The sequence below is a fragment of the Nyctereutes procyonoides genome, unplaced genomic scaffold (genome assembly GCF_905146905.1).
Source record: "Nyctereutes procyonoides isolate TBG_1078 unplaced genomic scaffold, NYPRO_anot_genome, whole genome shotgun sequence".
Lineage (NCBI taxonomy): Eukaryota > Metazoa > Chordata > Mammalia > Carnivora > Canidae > Nyctereutes > Nyctereutes procyonoides.
This window is the reverse complement of record NW_026575126.1, coordinates 2,264,256-2,281,457: the sequence shown is the minus strand read 5'-3', so window position 1 is coordinate 2,281,457 and position 17,202 is coordinate 2,264,256.

The window sequence follows — 17,202 nt, the reverse complement described above, 5'->3', positions numbered from 1 at the left end:
TTTTTTTTTTTCAAAACACTATATACCATGTTGCATTGTTTTTAGGCAGATATATGATTTAATGTGTATAGAAACCATTCTGGCAGTAGAGAGCCATGGATCTCTAGTCAGAAGGTAACTTTCTTCATGTTTATTTGCTTTTGTGTTCCATTTTCGTACCATGGGCCTATTTTACCTTTTCAATAATAATAATACTGCCAAAAGTCCTAATTCAGAAATTGCCGTTAAGCAAATTATTTAGCAAAATAACTTTTTTTAAGATTTTTTTTTTTATTGATTTGACAGAGAGAGCACACAGGCAGGAGGAGCGGCAGGGAGAGGGAGAGGGAGAAGCAGGGTAGAGGCAGTGGGAGAAGCAGGCTCCCCACTGAGCCAGGAGCCCCACAGGGGGCTTGACCCCACGACCCTGGGATCATGGTGGGAGCCAAAGGCAGGTGCTTAACCGACTAAGCCACCCAGCAAAAAACTTTTTAAATAAAAAGGATAGCCACTTTAGAGTAAATGCCTGGGATGTGTGCCAATTTTTCATGTAAACTAGCTTGTAAACAACAAAATAGCATCATAATACCTACTGAAAAACTATTAATTCTAGAAACTGGGATTCAGCAGGGTCATATATTTTAGAGGAAATGGGAGACTTCTCATTTTTTATATTACTCCTTAAGCCTCTCATACAACACAAAGTTCATTATTACTCTTGTAATATATGCTTTTAGAAACTATGAAAATGTCACTGTACTGCTTGCATATGTACACAAAGACCTCAACTACTCTCGTTAAAGGCCGGCTGTGGATAATGATATTGTGACTGCAGAGTGCAAACAGCACAATAAGGACCTGGGGGGGGGGGGGGGCTGTCCACATATTATTATTGTCAGTACACATATGGAAAATTACTAGATCCATTTTGTTTTATCTCAAAGGGAAAAAAGTCTTGCTCTCCCTTAGACTTTTGCAAATGGAATTATAAGAAGGGAATTGGGGGCCCAGAGAGAAGTCCTAAAGAGCTTAATTTGTGGGTTTGTAGATCACTGCAGGGGGCCAAAGCCCTCCAGATATCACTTATGACACACACCTTCACTTGCCAGTGGAAACAAGTTTTAAAAATAACAACAAAAAGAAGCAATCTGGTTTTGATACGACATAATTGGAAGTGACATATCATGAGAACAAAAGTCTTAACACCGTGATGCAATTACTAAATTTAATATCAAAAGAGACATTGGAGAGCGAGTTTCTAGCACAGTTGCTTTGTTTTAGTGAAGAGATGCAGAAAATAGAAGTGACGTGCTCATGCGAACACACTCAGTGAGTATCTGGGCTGAGAATAGGACAGACTTTCAGGCATTTGGGACGAGAAAGTAAAACAGAAATCATTAGAATGCATCCTGCAGCGATATAAAAGGAGCAAAATGTGACTGGAAAATGTAAGGAACGACCGACTCAGGCACTTTGGGCCATCAGTAAACAGTAAAGAGTTTTGGCGTCGGAGCGCTTGGGTTTGAAGCTCGGCCCTCGCACCTGCTCTCTGTGACCTTGAGCGGTCAGTGTACTTAACCTTCGTCTCCGTTTCCTCCTACGTAAAATGAGAAAAATAGTAATATCGACAGTTCTCAAAAAAAAAAAAAAAAAGTCCTTAGAAGCCCACGGCAGGCCAGAGATAGGGTACTGGGCAGGTGGCCTGAAGGAATAGCCCTGAGGTCAGAAAGCTACTTTTTTACGTGTTTGACATTTTGGTATCTTTGCGGAGGGATGCTGCTCTCAGGCCTCGTCGTCCACTGGAGAAAGGGGGTGAGGTCTTTTTCCACAGCTCACAAACCACCACAGAGATAAGACATAAAACATATGATAAGGTGACTCGAGCCGTCCAGACAGGCCGAAACCTTTTTCAACTGGCAATATAGCAGTTGGAAAGCTCTTGACATTGGTGCCGACAATTTTATGTCACAGAGAAGACATTTCAAAGGGAGTAGCTCCCCATGTTGCAGGACTGCCTGGCCTACTGCAGAGCAGGTATCCTTCCTGGCGGCCAGCTGCACCCCCCTCCACCCCCCACCCCCCCCATTTCCACCAACGCCAGTTGAGAACCATGGCTGCAGGAACTGAGGGACCATTCTGAGTTTAGTCTCTCCAACAAGAACAGATTGGTAATGGAGACATATGAGAACTTGAGGAGAAAAGGACTTCTTATCCTGAAGATTGTGGTATCTAGGAAGAGGAAAGCCAGATATATATGGCATACTAGACCAAACCGCCCCAAACTATGCCCCTCGGAATATCTGAATATCTGTTAAAAACAAAAACAACAACAACAACAAAAGGCTCTTTGGCCAAAACTGTTTGGAAAACGCCACATATTCAGTCATCTTTAGATTCCTAATGCCCATTCTTAGCATGATTATAAATGGTCAGAGAGGCCTCACGCTAAGAAACCAAGTATGAAATATTTCAAAAGGGAAAACTCTTTTCTCCATATACCTCTTAATATGTTCTCTTCCTACGGCCCTTTTCCCATTTCTGCTGTAACAGTGTTCTGTTAACAATTTAAAATGAGCTTTTCTGCACAGGTTTAAAATATTTAAGAAAAGGCATAAAATAATAAGAGAAGATAGGTCAAGAAATTAGTAGAGAAATTTCAACTCTTCCACTATTTTTTTTTTTTTTTTTTATGTAACAGGAATGTCAGTACTTTAAGATTCTCTCTTCTCATCCTTTAAACCAATCAAAAATTCCCAGTTGTCCACAACTGGGTCAATTTCTTTTTTGAATGGCCATTATAGCTATGAAAGCTCTCCCCACTCTTTTTCAAACCCCAACTCCAGGACTCTCTTCCGCCTCCTCTTCTTAGTGACTTCACAGAAAAGTAAGTGTGAACTCAATTTTCTGCTCCCCAACTTTTACCACTCCTTTATTGTCTTTTGTCTTATCTGAAAGTCACACTCTTACAATAATAATAGTTATAACAACTTCCTTTGTTGCGTTAGAACCTTCTTCTTAGGGTTCTACATAGTTACAGTTGACCTTTGAACAACGCAGGGGTTTGGGGGGGCTGATACCCCCACCCCACACTGTCAAAAACGTGCTGTCAAAAATCCGCATATAACTTTTGACTCCCCCAAAACTGAACTACCAAAAGCCTACTCTTGACCCAAAGCCTCACTGATAACATAAATAGTGGATAAACACACATTCTGTAGGTTATACAATATATATTGTATATTCTATTCCTACAATAAAGGTGGCTAGAGAGAAGAAACTTATCAAGAAAATCGTAAAGAGAAAACGCATCTACGTTACTGTAGTTTACCAAAGCCGCGCGTAAGTGAACCTGTGCAGTTCAAGCCCAACTGACATCATCCAATGTCAACTGTATTTTCTAATCCTTAGGATAATTCCAGAGAGTAGGAATTACCTCAATTTTATAAGTGAGAAACTGAAGTTCAAAGAGTTTATGTGATTTGTCATGGGGTTAGTGAAGACTCTAAAAGTCTAGATCCCATCCTTGACCTTCTTCTACATTTTTATTATATCCTCCCATCCAGCTCCATTCCCTCAGGATATACAACCATGGTCAAGCTCCTCCTGTTAAAAAAAAAAAAAAAAAAATTCCTGACCCCCTTCATCCTTCGCTAGCAACAACCCTAATTCTCTTAATCTTTTCATGATCAATGCATCTTTTAAATACATGCTCACCTCATGCCCATTGCTGCCTCCTTGAGCAGGAGTGTACCTCAGTCTATTCCCTTTCCAGTTGACCTTGCACATTACGGGCAACATTGTTTTTCCAAAGTGTAGTTTTGATCATGTCAGCACTCGAGTGCCTCCTCTCAAGAAAGGACTTTGTCGGGATCCCTGGGTGGCGCAGCGGTTTGGCGCCTGCCTTTGGCCCAGGGCGCGATCCTGGAGACTCGGGATCGAGTCCCACGTCGGGCTCCCGGTGCATGGAGCCTGCTTCTCCCTCTGCCTGTGTCTCTGCCTCTCTCTCTCTGTGACTATCATAAGTGAATGGAGATTAAAAAAAAAAAAAAAAAAAAAAAAGAAAGGACTTTGTCCCTAGAGCTGTGTATACATGTGTGGTGAACTACCAGCATCAAGCTATATTCATTCTTCATTAATTTAGTCATTCAACAAATGACTAAAATGACTATTTTAGTCGAAATGACTATTCGATGCCAGTCATGAGCAATCCTAATGTTTTGTCTTATCTCAGGTCCTTTATTACCTGTCCCCTGGACTATCTATAACGCCTCCATTCTACCAGAAGGAATGTTGAAAACAAAGGTACAAAACTGATCATGGCATGCCCTGCCTACAAAAAGCTTAAATTCCTTTACCTGGCATCCCAAACCCTCGGTTATCTTGCAGGTTCCCTTTGCTTATTAAAACTGCTACTACCAACCTAGAGTAGCCTGCCTCTTTCTTTTGGTCTTTCTTGTCCTCTGAGAACAGGGGCCAGTTTCAGATTACACCAGGGAAGCTCTAAGAGGGCCCTCTCATCGTACCAAGCTACATCTAGTTCCTTGAACATACCAATGTCCTTTCATGATTATGGGTCTTTATGCACAGGGTTATCCTGGGACTTTCTTCCCCCTTCCTCACCAGAGGAGCTAATTCATATATATCTCAGGTCAAGCTTCTCTTCTTCTGGCAAATTTATCTGAAGTTCTATCCCCAGAATTAGTTTCCTTCCCACAGATATGGGTTCTATAACAGTTCTTATTGTTTTCAATTGAAATTCTTTGTTTAAATGTCTTTTGCTAAATTATATGTTCCTGGAAGGAAGGGGGCAATGTCATCTTAGTATCCTAAGCACCTACCTGTGCTTCTGGCTTACAGAAAATGCTTAATAAATATTTGTTAAATAACCAGGCAAATACTAGACAATCGAGGGAACAGCAGTACTCACTCTTTGTCCCCAAAAAGTCTAAAAAGTAAATAGTGGAAGCACACCGTTATTGCCACACTACTAACTGTGTTGCTTACGTGTTTTAAATGAAACTAACTTTTTTAATGAGGGAATTTTCTTCCCAAATGAATGATAAACAGCAGATGATAGGAAATCTTTAAATATATTCATAGATCTTTTGTTGTCTGGAGTGATTTTTCTGAAGAACAAATATGACCATAGAAAGAAATGAATATGAAAATTGAACCAAAAAGACCATTGGGTAATTTTATTCAAATATACTGGAGCATTGTTGGGTTCCTCATACAGTAGTTTTTATTATAAGTACACCTGAAAGTCGTATTCCCCCATTCATAACTCCATGGTTATTCATTAAAATTCCTTTAACAGGGCACCTGGGTGGCTCTGTGGTTGAGCATCTGTCTTTGGCTCAGGACGTGACCCCAGGGTCCTGGGATCGAGCCCCACATCGGGCTCCCTGCACAGAGCCTGCTTCTCCCTCTGCCTGTGTCTCTGCCTCTCTCTGTGTTTGTCTCTCACGAATAAATAAATAAAATCTTTATAAAAATAATTATATGAGAATACTAATAGTAATTATGGCAACAGATATGACAACTCAGAAGTGGATGATATTTTAGCAAAATAAGCATTACCAATGTTGACTTAAGAAAGAGGGAAAATTTGAATAGACCAAAGAACAGAGATGAGAAAAGCGAGGAAATTTCAACCATTGAAAAGTGATTACATGCAGCTCAGAGAATTTCATTTAAAAAAAATTTTTTTTTAATTATTCGAGAGAGGCAGAATGCGTGTGGGTTCAGGGGGAGGTGGGAGGGGCAGAGGTAGAAAGCTAATCTTAAGCAGATTGTCTGCTCAGCGTGGAGTGGCTGGGCTCGACATGGGGCTTGATCCCAGGACTCTGAGATCATGGCCTGAGTCACAAGCAAGAGCCAGACTTTCAACCGAATGAGCCATCCAGGTGCCCCAACAGCTCAGAGAATTTCAGTGTTCATGTTCATAGGAAACTCGAAGGATCTAGTTAGTGTTAAATGCAGTTACTAATAAAGTAGCTATAATGTTATGCCCACGACTATAAATTTCCAACAAGCTGTTGCTAATACTGCTGGTCCATAGTCCACACTTGGAGTAGCAAGGACTTAAACTACTGCAGTCATAGCAGAGGGAGGAAGTTTCTTAGGTTAATTTTATGATGCTAACATAATCTTAATAGGAAAACATGACAATGATAATATAAAAATAAGGAGGAAAAGAAGAGAGAGAGGGAAAAATATGGAGGAGGGAGAAGTAAAGCTACAAAACAACATTATTTAATGGAAAATAGGCTCCAGCAATGTATCTAAAGAAAGTTATAAATGACCAATAAGCTTAGGTTTAAGATCAGGAAATCTAGCAACCTAATCCACTAAAACAGCAAATTAGGGAAAAATTCATATGATTATAACAACATGTGATAATGCATTTGAAAAAATATACTCATTATTTTTAATAAACCTTTAAGTAAAATTGCAACACAAAGAAACTACTTACATGTAATAAAAATTATTTCCAAAACTATATTTGGTTATTATCTTAAATGACTAAACCTTAAAATCATCTTATTAAAATTTATTATCCTAAATGGTTAAAAGCCTTAAAATCATTTTATTAAAATTTGCTTTGGAAGTTTTCATGAAATCAAGATGAGGAAGCAAACAAAAAAAAAAAAAAAAGAAAATTAAATAACTATCATAAACATCAGAAGAGAAAGGTGATGGTTTGATAGTATTCCTAAAAACACCTAAGAATGGTGAAAAACAAGAACGATCTGCTGGAATTAATAAGGTAATGGAGCAAGCTGGCCAAATAGAAGAACATACACGAAAATCAATACCTTAGCACCCACATAAGTACCTACAGAGGAAGTGTAAAAAGATATGCTACTCACAATATGAGCAACACCTATAAAATATAAACTGTGTAGGAGTAGATGTAATTTAAAAAAAAAGAACAAGAAGAAATCATTGAAAGAAAGTTCCATGTTCCTAGATGGGGAGATTTGATAAACATAAACATATTGTCACAAAATTAACATTGTATTTTAATACAAATTCCAGTTAGAATTCCATGGAGGTGGAGCTGAGGGGCAGAAAAACTATTTGACAAAACAAAACAGGTTTAAAGATGCAGAGATGAGGGAAACCTGGGTGGCTCAGTTGGTTAAGCAGCTGACCCTTGATTTCAGCTCAAAGTCATGATCTCAAGGTCATGAGATCTAGCCCTGCACTGTGCTCTGTTCACTTAGCGCAGCGTCTGCTTGAAATTCTCTCCTCTCCCTCTGTCCTCTCCCTGCTGTGCTTCCTCTCTCTCTCTCTCTCTCTCTCTCTCTCTCTCTCTCCAAAATAATTAAATAAAAGTCTTTTAAAAAACAAGGTGCAGAGATGAGAATAAAGTCACTCATTTCTGGGGGTAAGAGGTGGTGGATGAAATAAATTTATAAGAATGAATGCCTGAAAAGAGCCAAGAAAATTATGAAAAAGGACAATAAGGGACCACTGGTATATTAAATACCAGAACACATCAAAAATCTTCTGTACATGGAACAGAGGGGTAAGTATGACTACTTGTGTGCCTGAAAGGTTTAAAACAATAGGTTCTGAACCTATTTATGTAGGACAGCATCAGAGGTTGTAAAACAGGTTTTGCAACCCATTGTCCATCTCTCTTCTTGCAAGAGGAGGTAAAGAAGTTGATCAAGATGTGGGTAGCAAGGATTTTGTTCTAAACAAATTTCAATGTGCTGTGTATTTATCATCCATCCGCTCCCCAAGGGGAAAGGAGACAGATATTTTTCCCATCTCCCATATGTGAGCCAAAACACTGGGATTTCAGAAGACCACTGATTTAAAATGGATCTCCTGGAATTTAGGGTGTGTAAAGATGACCTCTTGATACCTGAAAAAGCATAAAAGAGAATAGATGGTTGGTACTGGGTTGTAGCAGGGCAAAGAAAGGGCAAAGAGTTGAAGCAATCGATAATTCTGCAATAGTTGGGTGAAGGTATCAGAGCACGATGTGGTCCTCACAGAAAGGAGCTAGAGTAAGACATCCACCCAAGAAACCTGTCGTGAAGGCTGGGCGAGAGTCTACGTGCAGAGTGTACTACTAGGATCTGCCAGCTGAGAAGTGACGAGTGACAGTCAGAGGACCTGTGAGGGGACAATCCTTAGGGATGTGTGGGTCAAGAGTGGTCAAGATAGATGCTTCCAAGAGAGTTAGCTTTGAATGACTACCAAGACCAGGTACACTTCACAGCCAAGAGAGAACTACAGACGGCACCAGTCATAAGCCCTCCTGCATCCCTGAGACTGTGATGCTGACATCCTGCCACCCGAGAGGAGCAGGAAACAGGAAATGAAAGAGAAGCAGGTGAAGGACCCACAGGAATGATAAAGACTGACCATGCTGCCTCCTTAACCCTCTCAGTGCCAAGCCTAAGGTAGGCACAGGCTTGGGGTAACAGGAAGTTTTATATTAGATGCAGAGATGAGAGCAGTCTGGGTGGCTCAGTTGGTTAAGTGGCTGACTTGATGTTGGCTCAGGTCATGACCTGAAAATGATGAGATCTAGTCCTGCACTGGGCTCTCCTTGCTTCGTGTAGAGTCTGCTTGAAATTCTCTCTCTCCTCTCCCTCTGTCCCTCCCCTTGCTTGTGCTCTCTCTCTCTCTCTCCAAAATAAATACATAAAAATCTCTTTAAAAAATAAATAAAAGTACAGAGATGAGAATAAACTCGCTTCTGCTTGTCCTCTATCCATTCTACCTCATTCAGTTAACTGTTCACGTGATCGTATCAACATGGCATTAGAACAGAAGTGAGAGGAGCGGTGAATGGAAATGAGAGCCCAAAATTAGGTCCACAGTAAAAGGAGTGGATCTCTTTAGCAAGTTTTGCTGGAATCTAATCTAGGAGACTGTAAGGACAGGCTCAGGGTTGGAGAGCTCTCCACCCCTAGCCTTGAAACTCAGAAACAAAAAACATATTTGATTTTAAAGATAAAAGATTTTGGTATGACAAAAGAAACCCCAATAGGTAAGCAAGTGTTTGGAAATATTGCCGACAGAGGCTTAATTATCTGTATGTAATCCACAAAGAGGTCTTCCAAATTGATTTTTTTAAAGGCAAAAAAAAAAAATTCTCTGTTCTAAAAAAACTTAGAAAAAGGTTAAGATAGTGAATATACAAGTCATAGAAAAGCAAATCTGAACGATGAACCATATATGAAAAGGTGTTCAAAATCACTACTGGTCAAGGAATTTAGATTTGCCATGACTACAAATATCATTTTATACCTAACAAGCTGTCAAAAACCCACAAGAGATAACCCCTGAGGATGCTGACTACTTATTTTACTTAGGCACTACTCTATATGTTTGTATGAATTGGCTTATGTGATCCTCAGTACAACCCTGTGATGAAAGTACTAGAATTATCCTTACGAATAAGACAATCTATGCGCAGGTATATATAGTCATTGAATCTATAATTCCATACCTGGGAATCTACCTCACGTAAAGAAAACAACCAGCACATAAAGATAAATGTATAAGGATATTTATGGGGAACGATGAATTAGGTGATGATTGATATATCCGGAGAATGGAATATTATGATCACATCATAAAAGAATGAATTAGAGCTGCAACAGTTGACTAAAAATTTACCTAAGGTATTGTTGGATGAGAAAAGCAAGATGAGGGGCACCTTGGTGGCTCAGTCCATTAAACGTCTGGCTTTGGCTCGTCATGATCCCAGGGTCCTGGGGTCAAGCCCCATTTTGGGCTCCCTGCTCAGTGGGGAGCCTGCTTCTCCCTCTCCCTATGCCACTCTCCCTGCTTGTGCTCCCTCCCTCTCTCGAAAGAAAGAAAGAAAGAAAGAAAAGCAAGATGAAAATAATTGTACATATAATATAATCCCATACTTAAAGAATTGACCATTAAAAACTTTAAATGTATGTGTATATGATAGAATTCTCAGAGCCTTGAGAAAAATAGAGAAAAAGAAAGAAAGCTGTTTATAAATAGTCCTTATAAAATAATGGTAAAGAGCTTCCGTTTAGAGTCCAATTTTATAGACTCAAACATGAGATGTACCACTTAACTATGTTACTTAAGACTAGTAGCTTGGCCTCTGCGTCCCTTAGTTTTTTTTTTTATCTACAAGATGGAGATGATTCCAGTATAGACATCATACAGTTGTTAGGATGATTGAGTTGATGTACACAAAGTAAATAGCCCAGAACATAGTGAATTCTCAATAGAAGTTATTTATTATTATTATTATTATTATTATTATTGAGAAATGGGAGGAGACAAGTAAAAAGATTTTCAAGTTAGCTGAAAAAAATATTGTACAATTGCATTTGCATAAAATTATGTCCATATATGTATACATATTTTAGTAGATTTTTTTAGAGCAGTTTTAGATTTATAGCAAAACTGAGTGGAAGATGCAAAGATTTCCATCTACGCCCTGTCCTCACTCCTGCATTCTCTCTTCCATTATCAACATCCCTCACCAGAGTATTACATTTTTTATATCTGATGGACCTGTACTGACACATCGTAATCAACCAAAGTTCATGGTTTACATTAGGGTTCACTCTTGGTGTGGTACATATTTTGGGTTTGGGCAAATATATAATGATGTGTATTCATTATAGTATCATAGAGTAGCTTTATTTCCCTAAATAGTCCCTAAAAATTCTCTGTGTTTCCCGTACTTGTCCATCCCACACCCTGACAACCACTGATCTTTCTACAGTCTCCACAGCTTTTGCCTTTCCAGAATGTCATACAGTTGGAGTCATACAAAGTGTAGCCTTTTCTGATTGATTTCTTTCACTTAGTAATATGCATTTTAAGTTTCCACCATGTCTTTTTGTGGCTTGATAGATCATTTTCTTTTTAGCACTGAATAATATTGCATTGTCTGCATGTATCACAGTTTATCCATTCCCCTACTGAAGGACATCATGGTTACTTCCAGGTTTTGGCATTATTAATTAAGCTGCTATAAACAAACATCCATATACAGATTTTTCGTGGACATAAAATCACAACTCTTTTGGGTCAATACCAAGGACAGCAATCGCAGGATTGTATGGTAAGATTACATTTGTTTTTGTAAGAAATCACCAAACTGACCAAACTGTCTTCCAAAGTGAGTGTACCATTTTACATTCCCAAAAGCAATGATTGAAAAATCCCTGTTGCTCCAAAATTCTCATCAGCATTTGGTGTTGTCAGTGTTCTGGATTTGGGCCATTCTGAAAGGCATGTAGTGGTACCTCGTTGTTGTTTTAATTTGCATTTTTCTGGCGACATATGCTGTGCTTATTTTCCATCTGTGTATCTCCTTTGGTGAAATGTCTGTTGAGATCTTTGGCCTATTTCTTAATTAGGTTATTTGTTTTCTTGTTTTGAGTTTTAAGAGTTCTTTGTATATTTTAACGCCTGGGTAGGCTCAGCTGGTTAAGTGTCTGCCTTCAGCTCAGGCCCTGATCTCAGGGTCCTAGGATGGAGCCCCACATCAGGCTCCCTGGTCAGCAGGGAATCTGCTTCTCCCTCTCCCTCAGCCCCTCCCCCTGCTCATGCTCTAAATAAATAAATAAATAAAAACCTTAAAAAAAAAAAAGAGTTCTTTGCATATTTTGGATAGCAGTTTTTCATCAGATGTGACTTTTTTTTTTTTTTTAGATGTGACTTTTGCAAATATTTTCTCCCAGTCTGTGGCTTATCTTCTCATTTACATTGTCCTTCACAGAACAAAAGTTTTAAATCTTAGTTTATCAGTTATTTCTTTCATGGATCATGCCTTTGGTGTAGTATCTAAAAAGTCATTGCCATACCCAAGGTCATATAGATTTTCTCTTATCTTCTAGGAGTTTTAGAGTTTTTGTGTTTTATGTTTAGGTCTATGATTTATTTTTATTTATTTATGTATTTATGTATTTATTTATTTTTTAGGTCTATGATTTATTTTGAGTTAGTTTCTGTAAAGGGTGTAAGATCTGTGTCTAGACTCTTTTTTTTTTTTTTTTTTTTTTTGTGGCATGTGGATGTTGGGTTGCCCCAGTACTATTTGTTGAAAAGATTGTCTTTGCTCCATTGTATTGTCTTTGCTTTGTCAAAGATCAGTTGGCTACATTGATAGTGGTCTATTTAAGGGCTCCATTCTATTCCATTGTTCTATTTGTTTATTTTGTCAATACCACACAGTCTCATTGTAGTAAGTCTTGAAGTCAGGTAGTGTCAGTACTTCACTCTAACTTTGCTCTTTTCCTTCAATAATGTGTTATATATTCTGGGTCTTTTTGCCTCTGTATATAAAACTTAAGATCAATTTATTCATATCCACAAAATAACTGGCTGGGAGTTTGATTGGGATTGTATTAAATCTATAGATCAAATTGGAAGAAACCTATATCTTAATATTATTGAGTCTTCCTATACACTAACGTGGAATGTATCTCTATCTCATTCTTCTTTGATATCTTTCATCAGAGTTTTATAGTTTTCATTATATAGATCTCGTACATATTTTGTTAAATTATATCTAAGTATAATTTGAGGAGTGCTAATGTAAATGATGTTGTGTTTTCAATTTAAAACTCCACTTGCTAAAAAAAATAAAAATAAAATAAAATTCCATTTGTTCTTTACTGGTACATAAGAAAGGAATTAGCTTTTATGTATGTACATACTTTTTAATAATTTGATGATATTTTACCAAGGACTGTGTCATCCTTAAATCTATTTCTTGAAATTTTCTTTCTCAAAATAAAACAGTTTAACAGGGATCCCTGGGTGGCGCAGCGGATTGGCGCCTGCCTTTGGCCCAGGGCGCGATCCTGGAGACCCAGGATCGAATCCCACATCAGGCTCCCGGTGCATGGAGCCTGCTTCTCCCTCTGCCTATGTCTCTGCCTCTCTCCCTCTCTCTGTGACTATCATTAAAAAAAAAAAAAAAAAAAAAAAAAAAAAAAAAAAAAAAAAAAAAAAAACAGTTTAACATATTAAACTTTGAGTTTCATATAAATTCCAAATGTTCATCAATTTCTAGTCTAAAGAAAAAGTCACAGTAGAGGTGGACTTCAGGTAGAAGGCAAGTTTATTTAAAATAATTCAAGTAGGGGTGTCTGGATGGTACAGATGGTTGGGTGGCCAACTCTTGGTTTCAGCCTCAGATGGTGATCTCAGGGTCCTGGGATGGAGCCCCACATCAGACTCAAGAGCTCTACATGGAGTCTGTTTGGGATTCTCTCTCCTTCTCCCTCTGCCCCTCGCCCTGAGTCTCTTTCTCTTTAAAATAGGTACATAAATCTTTAAAAAGTAAATAAAATAATTGCTATCTCTGGCCCATGTACCTAAACAGAAAAAAAAAGGATAAACTTTTCTTTCTTGAAACTTACAAGCATGAAAATACAATGGAGAATTTCCTATTTTTCAATGGAGCAATAATTTGGTTCATCACAGAACGTATTGTTCTTGCTAAATGAATCAGTAGAAATGAGTAGTTGATTTGTTTGAGGAAAATATGTGTTATCAACCTGGAAAAAGAAAGATGGTACTGGTTTTCTATCCTGAAATAGGTATAGTTTTTAAAAATACCTATAACCAGTAATACTGATACTGATAATAATTTTTAAAACCTATCCATTTGTATAAGACTTTCAATTTCAAAGAATATTCTCACACACAATATGTTACACAATCCTTACACTAATCTGTTGAGGTCGGTATTATTGTGATCCCATTATACAAATGGGATAGCTAAGGTTCAGAGCATTTAAAAAAACTTGCTTGAATTTATACAACCAGTATGTAAATTGATGTACCTAGACTGAAGCTTGGGTCTTCTCATTCTAAAGTCTAATGCTTACCCATACCTGATTACCTACTTACTGTAAATATATACCCTATATCATCTTTATTCATTTGTCCATTTATGGACACTTGAGCTGTTTCCATTATTTGGCTATTACAGATAAGGCTGCTATAAATACACCAGATTTATCTATAAAAATAAAAAAGTAAAGAGACTGAAGGAGAAAAACCTTCTAACCTGATATATAGGTGGAAAGTAGATATTTACATTTTTTTTCCACCTCAGATGAAGACATCAGAAGAGAATGGATAGAAGGAAGGAGCAAGAGTGATGGCTTAAAATATGTCTATTTTATACCCCTGTCCTCAAGAGTTGAAGCCTAATTCTCATCCCCTGGAGTGTTGGCTAGGCTTGATGATTGTCTTCTAATAAATAGAATGATGGTGTACAGTTTCAGAGACTGTCATAAAAGTAATACGTCTTCCTACCTGCTCTTCCTTTTGGATCTGTCCCTCTGGGAGAAACCAGCTGCCACATTATGAGAATACTTCGAATTCTAGGTAGAAGTCCACATGGTAAGGAACTTTGGTCCACAGCCAATAACTAACACTAATTTGCCAGATTCTTGGAAAGAGATCTTCCAGCCCAGTCAAGCCTTCAGATGATTGTAGCCCCAGCCAACATCTCGACTACTATGACATGAAAGACCCTGACCCAGAATGTCTCAGCCAAACTGCTCCCCAGTTCCTGACCCACTTAGTTTAAGCCACTCAGTTCAGGGACAATTTATTACACAGAAATAGATAACTAATACAAGGACTTCGGTGTAAAAAATGTAAGTATAAACCAGGATGCCGAAGAATATTTAGAAAATCAGAGGGGCCAGAGTAGGGTCTAGAGGCTGTGTGTTAAGGAATCGGTTTCTTGGGATCCCGGGGTGGTGCAGCGGTTTAGCGCCTGCCTTTGGCCCAGGGTGCAATCCTGGAGACCTGGGATCAAATCCCACGTCAGTCTCCCGGTGCATGGAGCCTGCTTCTCCCTCTGCCTATGTCTCTGCCTCTCTCTCTCTCTGTGACTATCATAAGTAAATAAAAATTTAAAAAAAAATCTTTAAAAAAAAAAAGGAATCGGTTTCTTAATAAGTAATAAGTATATAAGGAATAAGTATCTCCTACTTGTTTATATTAGGAGTTTGTAGGGAATTATGCATGTTGAAAATCACACATTTCATTGGTCACTGGGTTAGCTGTTCACCTCATTCTTTTCCAGTTATATGTTGAGTCATTGCCCAACAGGAGTTGGCCTCCCTCCCTCCAGTCTGGAAATAGAGCCACAGACCAATACTCCCTTTTTACTTTCTCATTTTCTCCAGCACTGTAGGCAGTAATCAGTGGTTGGCATAAGACCTTGGATCTGTTTCCATCTCTATCCAAAGCATATTAGAAATAAAGGGCCACACTTTCAAAAAAAAAGTGACAGGTCTTTGTGTTAAACTGAAGTAATGGTGACACTTTCAAAAGTCCTTTGGAGTTATGTGACCTAATTCATCAAAGGATTGGAATGTAAAGAGGAATGATTGCTAATGGGTACAAAGTTTCTTTTTGAGGTGATGAGGTATTCTAAAGTTGATTTTGGTGATGGTAGCACAATTCTACAAATATATGAAAAACATTAAATTCTACAGTTTAGATACATGAAATGTATGGTATGTGAATTCTATCTCAGTAAAGGTATCATTTTAAAAAGAAGGGTGGGGAAAAATAAAAAAATAAAAAGAGTTAAGAAGATACAACCTTGACTTCCCAGTGATCAAAACCCAACTCTGACTTTGCAGTGACTTCAGTGTTGATCCTCCTTATTAGGAGGCACAGTTTTTGAAAACATAATCGCAATTACTACAAGAAAATGAACCAGCAAATATATTAGAGCCCTTAGAAACAAATGCTTAGGTTTCTGAATCTTTGTGCAGTGTTTGAGCAAAGAAATTAACATTTGTTCAGTGTCTCCTACTTGTCAGGCACTTTGACATACATTATTCATTTAATTCTTGTACAATTCCATAAGATGGGGATTATTATTCCTGCTTAAAGGTAACATAGCAAGTGATAGAGTCTAAATTTAAATCTACGTTGTCCAATTACAGGTTTAGTGTCCCTTCTATCTATCCTAAAGGAACCATACAAATTGCTTATCTGTCATATTTGTACTGTAAACAACCTTGTTGTCTTTTTAATGTATATATTCTCTCCCTTAGTGATTTTAGGCATCTTATTGGCAGATGCCATTTTTTAAAAATAACTTTTGTATAGCCTTTTATTCCAAACAACTAGCCTAATGCTGTGACCACATAAATATGTATCACAATGAACATGTTAAACCTGGAATGATAACAAGAATTTCGAGGTGATAATTAATTCAGGATTTGGGTTGATGCTATAACCTCATGTATTGTGTATGCCACTACAACCCTCACAATCTGCAATATTATGCAATAAAAATAACAACGTTGGATTGAGGCAGACCACTCAAACCTATGCAATTTTATGGTCAAAGTGCTATCAAAAAAAATAATTGAGGGACGCCTGGGTGGTTCAGCGGTTTAGCATCTGCCTTCGGCTCAGGGCATGATCCCAGGATCCGGGATCAAGTCCCACATCAGGCTCCCTGTGAGGAGCCTGCTTCTCCCTCTGCCTGTGTCTCTGCCTCTCTCTGTGTGTCTCTCATGAATGAATAAATAAAATCTTTAAAAAAAAAAAAAAGAATAGAATTAGTACATCCGAAGAAACTTTGGACAGCCTAGATATCTCCATGTGTCTAGAGGCTACTTTAGGGAATAATAAATATGGGGAAAAGTGATGGGAATGCAAATGCCAGTGTGAAGACAATGTAAATGAAGAATTGCTTTGAACTAATAGGGTTGCTATTTCTCCCAGATGGAGAAAGACCCCCTAAAAGGGGAACCTTATCAAAATTTTATTTCTAATTCACTGAGTAGGGTCATGTAAAGTACTTCTAAAGGATTTATTTATCAGAAGATGAGGGATCAACGTTTTTAGTTAATTATATTTAGGATAGTCGGTTATTTTATTCTTACGGAACACATTGTTGAATCCTCTTTTAAGTGCTTGTTGTATATAACCACTGGTTCTAATCAATTGCTGGATGCATTTTCTGCTTGGCTTTCCTATATTACCAAGGGGATTGATCAGCCCATTCAATTCTGGCCCAGTACCTATTTTTTTTCTGGAAGCATTTGGCTCACTTAGAGTTCTCTCTCTGTATATATATCTTGCTTATACAGGTAGAAAAAAAGCACCCATCCATATTTCACAGACACATACTTATGGAATTAACAAAACACGCCTATATATTAATGTCCCTTATTTATATTAAAATCATTAAAACTTGAA